Source organism: Triticum aestivum, chromosome 3B (assembly GCF_018294505.1).
Source record: "Triticum aestivum cultivar Chinese Spring chromosome 3B, IWGSC CS RefSeq v2.1, whole genome shotgun sequence".
Taxonomy (NCBI): domain Eukaryota; kingdom Viridiplantae; phylum Streptophyta; class Magnoliopsida; order Poales; family Poaceae; genus Triticum; species Triticum aestivum.
In genome coordinates, this window is record NC_057801.1 from 243,313,242 (window position 1) to 243,319,895 (window position 6,654).

Genomic DNA, 6,654 nt, shown 5'->3' on the forward strand with positions numbered 1-6,654 from the left:
AAGGATGAATTTGCTGCTATGGGCAAGGGAAAGGGAAGACCGATTTGTCAAGCTATGTTGACCTTTTTGCTCAGGATCTTCATTCCGGATTCTTGAACCGGCTTTACACCAGCCGTGATTATGAGGCCGGTTTGGTGAATCTGATGAAGGAACGCTATGAGGTAATCTTCCAAAACACCTTCATCTTTATTCTGTATATTCCTTGTATTGTAGCCCCCAAGGGCCGGTTTATCTCTTAAAGATAAACTGGGACTTTTATATTCCTTAATGTACTTTGTTGACTTTCCTTGTGTATTTTCTGGATCAAATACACATTAGCCCCCAAGTGCCAAGATTAGAACTTGTATTGATTCTTGGGACTTTAAACAATCATTAGTAACGAAGCAATCCGCATTAGCCCCCAAGTGCCAAGTATGTAACTGGTTATATGCTTGGGACTTTTGATAAAATACTTACATGCTCCTCCTCTGACTATGGCAGGCTGATATAAATCGCCAAGGCACTCAAATTGCTGATCTGCAAGAGAATATCAAGTTCCAACAAGCAAAGACTTCCCAGGCCAAGGACGAGCTGAAAACCGCTTCAACAACCATGGAACAACTTAAAGAAGGGTTCAAGACTGAGCGTGCCAGCTGGGAGACTGAAAAGAATGCATTGCTAAAGCGGGCTGAAGATGCCGAGTCGGCTCTTAAACCGGTGGCGGAAGAGCTAACTGGGTTGAAGCGCCAAGTGAATGCCATGACCTCTGCAATATTTGGTAAGTACTCTTGCCAAGATTTCTTGAATAACCATCTTTGTAATCTTGCCGGTTTAACATCAGAATCTTAAACCGATGTAGGTGGCTGCATTGCTCATCTAGGCTCTGACATGCGGATGAAACTAAAGGCAGCATATACTCTGATTGAACAGCTGTATACCGGTGCCCAATGGGTCATCTGTGCAGCCTCATACAACAATCCGGCTCCAACATTAATCAAGGACACTCTAGCAAGGTTATCTATGACGCCAGCACATATAGAAGAGATGAAGCGATCCGCTGCCAGGGCTGGCGCTTTGTTGGCCCTTACTCGAGCTAAATCATGGATAGCTGATCTCGATCCAGTTGATATCGCCAAGGGCTTCCCTAGTGAACAAGAAAACGGGGCAGAGTTTGATAACGAAGCCCTCAAAAATGTGACAAGGGAGATGCGTCCTCTGGCAAGTCAATTGGCAGAAGAAGCTAACTTGACGGTTCACCGGTCCTTCTACGATGCCAACAACAAACGGATTGACACTGTCATGCCGGAAGTGCAAAATCTTATTCCACCAATCTGTAAGCACACTTACGCCTCTGACGTTGATCCGGCTGAACTTATAAGTGAAGAGGCTGTCTTTTAGGCCTTAACCCGGATTGATTGGACCATCGTTGACTTCCAGCCACTTGATGAGGAGGAGGTGGCTGAACCGACGCCAGATGATCCATCAACTTCACGTCAACAGGGTGATGAGGCTTGATCCGACAATCTGGTTGACGCTTCATAAACTTTGCTCTGTGGAAAGAACAATTCCATATTTAGGGCCTTAAACCGCCCTGTAATAGGCTAGTTAAAATACTTTGATCTGCTGCCATCATGCACTGGGATGTACTTTGCTTGATCCGCCATGCCAATTTCGATGTTGGCTTATATATCTTTATAATTTTATGCAATCCCTATGTCTGCATAAAAAGAGTTGTCTGGGCCGTTTACCGCTGGACAGGTCATAATCCCCAAGATAAGGTCCGGCTAATAACCAAAGCTGAATAAATATGGAATAACTCATACTTGTGATATGAAATCACTTAGTAAGGGTGAAAACCCAAATGTTTGCTTGTTATATCCCTTCGCCTATAATGATAGGATGAAAAAGTCATGTCGGGTTATAATGAACACCAGATGATCATACTGGCGACATATAGTCAAAGCCAGGCCGGGTTTAACAAACACCGATTTGATAAGATGGTCTGACAACTTATAGTTGAAAGCCAGGCCGGGTTAACAAACACCAGGTTAACATGATGACTGAAGAGCCACACCGGGCCAAAGGACACCGGTTCAAAATAAATTTATCAAAAAAGTTGAAAACTTGGCAAAAAAGCAAACAAGAAACCATGTAGTCAAGGATTTTCAAGGGCTGCCAGGCCCAAATTCAAGGCTTTTCATGGGCTGCCAGGCCACTGGGTTAAACCATTTTGCAAAGCCTTTTAAGATGGGCCTCCAACTAACCAATCGTCATTTTAACTTTGACAAGTTCAGGGTCTATGTAAGATTGACTTATCAAACATTCGATGGGTCGTGCCAGGATTACCTGGATAGGAGTGGCTTACTTGATGAAGGCAGGTTAACCCAGGGTTTTAGGTGAATACACCAGGCTTCCAAGCCATGGGTCGATACCCAATGACAAGGGTCCTTTCAAACTCTCTGTGGCTTTTGCACAAGAGAGCCCACAAGTAACTTTGTGAGCTGTGCTCAATGGGTGCCTATGTCTGAGTCGTGCTAGTAGCAACAGATCTCTCTTTGGCCCCTTGGGTGTGAAGCTCCCAAGCTGTATGATGGCACAATAGCCGGTTTAATGGACAAGGTGAGTCATCGCTTTGAGAGCAGAAGCCCCCTTGTAACCAACAAATATTGGAAGAACGGCAGAGGCCCTGCTTGTAGCAAGGATGCCGGTTTATTATATTGATCTTAATATATACATTGTTGAAATATGTACATAAGAAAAGCCTATGGCTCAAGTGTAGTAAGGCCGAAGGAGAGCTATGTTCCATGGCCGCTGGGTCTCCTCCTCAGAACTGCGTGAGTCTTCTCGAACGTCAATGAGGTAGTATGATCCGTTGTGCAGATTTTTGCTGACCACAAAGGGTCCTTCCCAAGGTGGGGATAACTTGTGCATATCGGTCTGATCCTGGATGAGTCGGAGCACTAAGTCGCCTTTTTGAAAGGTTCGTGTCTTAACCCGACGGCTGGGATAACGCCGCAGGTCTTGTTGATAAACTGCCGATCGAGCCAAATCCATGTCCCGTTTCTCGTCTAACAGGTCCAACGCCTCTTGACGTGCTTGCTCATTGTCCGCTTCAACATAATTGGCAACCCGGGGCGAGTCATGACGAATATCACTTGGGAGGACGGCCTCAGCCCCGTAAACCATGAAGAAAGGTGTATAACCCGTGGATCGGTTTGGGGTGGTGTTTATACTCCATAACACAGATGGTAACTCTTCCACCCAACAACCCGGCGTCCGCTGCAAAGGAACCATAAGCCTGGGCTTAATACCCTTCAAGATCTCTTGATTCGCCCTCTTAGCTTGACCATTGGACTGGGGATGAGCCACGGATGCTATATCAAGCTGGATGTGCTCTCGTTGACAAAATTCCTCCATCTCACCTTTAGAAATGTTTGTGCCATTATCTATGGTGATGCTTTGTGGAAAACCAAAACGAAAAATGATCTTTTTGAGAAATTGAACCGCCGTGGCTGCATCACACTTGCTGACGGGCTCCGCTTCAACCCATTTAGTGAACTTGTCAACCGCCACCAATAGGTGGGTCTTCTTATCCTGGGAGCGCTTAAAAGGTCCCACCATATCAAGCCCCCAAGTGGCAAACGGCCAAGTGATAGGAATCATCCGTACCTCCTGAGCCGGAACATGAGCTCGACGTGAAAATTTCTGACAAGCGTCACACCACTTTACCAGATCTTCTGCATCAACATGAGCTGTCAACAAATAGAACCCATGACGGAACGCTTTAGCCACCAGGGACTTTGAACCGGCATGGTGACCACAATCACCTTCATGGATTTCACATAGAATCTATTGTCCTTCTTCAGGAGAAATACAACGTTGGAAAACGCCTGAAACACTGCAACGGTGTAACTCGCCATTGTGAATAACCATGGACTTGGATCGCCGGATTATCTGTCTAGCGAAGACCTCATCATCTGGTAACTCCCCAGTTTAAATACGCCAAATATGGAACCGTCCAATCCGGAGTGATATGTAAAGCGGCCACCAATTGGGCCTCCGGATCAAGAACAGCTAAATCCTCCTCTATAGGCAACTTAACAGACGGGTTATGCAAGATATCTAAAAAGGTATTGGGTGGTACCGGTTTACGCTGAGATCCCAGCCGGCATAAAGCATCTGCTGCTTCGTTTTTGCGCCAGTCAATGTGCTCAACCTAATAACCCTTAAAATGACTTGCCACAATATCCACCTTGCGTCTGTAAGCCGCCATGAGTGGATCTTTAGAATCCCAAGTACCAGAAACTTGTTGAGCCACCAGATCAGAATCTCCAAAATAGTGAACCCGGCTTAAGTTCATTTCCTTAGCCACACGGAGACTGTGGAGTAAAGCCTCGTACTCAACTGCATTGTTAGTACAAGGAAACATTAAGCGGAGGACATAACAAATTTTATCACCTCGAGGGGAGGTAAGAACAACGCCAGCCCCCGAGCCTTCCAATTGCCTTGATCCATCAAAGTGAATAGTCCAGTATGTATTATCCGGTTTGTCCTCTGGTGCCTGTAACTCGGTCCAATCATTGATGAAGTCAACAAGCGCTTGTGACTTAATTGATGTCCGAGGCATATACTTTAATCCGTGCGGGCCAAGCTCAATTGCCCACTTTGCAACCCGGCCAGTTGCCTCCCTGTTCTGAGTTATATCGCCTAAAGGAGCTGAACTGACCACTGTAATGGGATGGCCTTTAAAGTATTGTTTGAGCTTCCGAATTGCCATAAAAACCCCATAAATCAGCTTCTGCCAATGCGGATACCGTTGCTTTGACTTGATAAGTACTTCACTGATATAGTAAACCGGTCGTTGAACCGGATATTCCTTACCAGCCTCCTTGCGCTCCACCACAATTGCCACACTGACAGCACGGGCATTAGCTACCATGTACAATAACAAGGGCTCCTTGTCAACCGGAGCAGCAAGAACCAGCGGTTCAACCAACTGCCACTTTAAGTCCTCAAATGTCGCATTGGCTGCATCACTCCAGACGAAATCGTCTGTCTTTTTCAACATATGGTACAAAGGAATCGCTTTTTCTCCCAAACGGCTGATAAACCGGCTGAGGGCTGCAATTCGACTCGCCAAATGCTGAACATCATTGATACACTTCGGTTTAGCCAAAGATGTAATTGCTTTGATTTTTTATGGATTAGCCTCAATGCCTCTGTTGGACACCAGAAAGCCTAAGAGCTTGCCTGCCGGAACACCAAAAACACACTTGTCCGGATTACGCATCATTTTATAAACCCGAAGATTGTCAAACATTTACTTGAGATCATCTATCAAGGTTTCCTTCTTCCTAGATTTTACCACAATGTCATCCACATAGGCATGAACATTACGCCCAATCTGTGTGTGAAGACAATTTTGCACACAACACTGATAAGTTGCCTGGGCACTCTTGAGCCCAAAGGGCATCGAAACATAGCAGAAGGCTCCAAAGGGAGTGATGAGGGTTGTCTTCTCCTGGTCCTTAACTGCCATTTTAATCTGATGATAACCTGAATAAGCATCCAAGAAACTCAGGCGCTCACAACCCACCGTCGCATCAATAATCTGATCAATACGCGAGAGAGCAAAAGGATCTGCCGGACAAGCCTTGTTCAAATCTGTGTAGTCCACACACATACGCCAAGTGCCATTTTTCTTAAGAACAAGCACCGGATTAGCCAACCACTCGGGGTGAAACACTTCAATGATAAATCCAGCAGCCAATAGCCGAGCTACCTCTTCACCAATGGCCTTGAGTCTTTCCTCGTTAAAGCGGCGAAGAAATTGCTTGACCAGTTTAAACTTGGGATCAATATTGAGAGTATGCTCAGCGAGTTCCCTCGGTACACCTGGCATGTCAGAGGGCTTCCATGCAAAAAATGTCCCAGTTCTCACGGATGAACTCGATGAGCGTGCTTTCCTATTTCGGGACCAGATTGGTGCTGATGCTAAAGTGTTTGGATGAATCGCCAGGAACAAAGTCAACAAGCTTAGTCTCATCAGCCGGTTTGAATTTTAGGGTCGGGTCATGCTTAATGGTGGGCTTCTTCAGAGGGGTCATGTCTGCCGGATCAACATTGTCCTTATAAAACTTCAGCTCTTCTGTAGCACAAACCGACTCAGCATAAGCCGCATCACCTTCTTCACAATCCAAAGCGATCTTTCGACTTCCATGTACTGTTATAGTCCCTTTATGACCCGGCATTTTGAGTTGTAAATAGATATAGCAGGGTCTCGCCATGAATTTTGCGTAAGCCGGCCGTCCAAACAGTGCATGATACGGGCTCTGGATCTTCACCACTTCAAAGGTCAATTTTTCAGACCTGGAATCATGCTCATCTCCAAACACAACCTCCAAAGCGATCTTGCCAACAGGATATGCCGATTTACCCGGTACTACACCATGAAAAACAGTGTTGGACGGTTTAAGACTCTTGTCTGTCAACCCCATGCGATGAAAAGTCTCATAGTACAGGATGTTGATACTGCTCCCTCCATCCATCAGGACTTTGGTAAACTTGTAACCTCCCACCTGAGGTGCTACCACCAAAGCTAGTTGTCCGGACCGGCTTTTCGGGATATTAATTTCCCAGAAAATGGCCCTTATGCTCACCAGCCCCAGGATTACT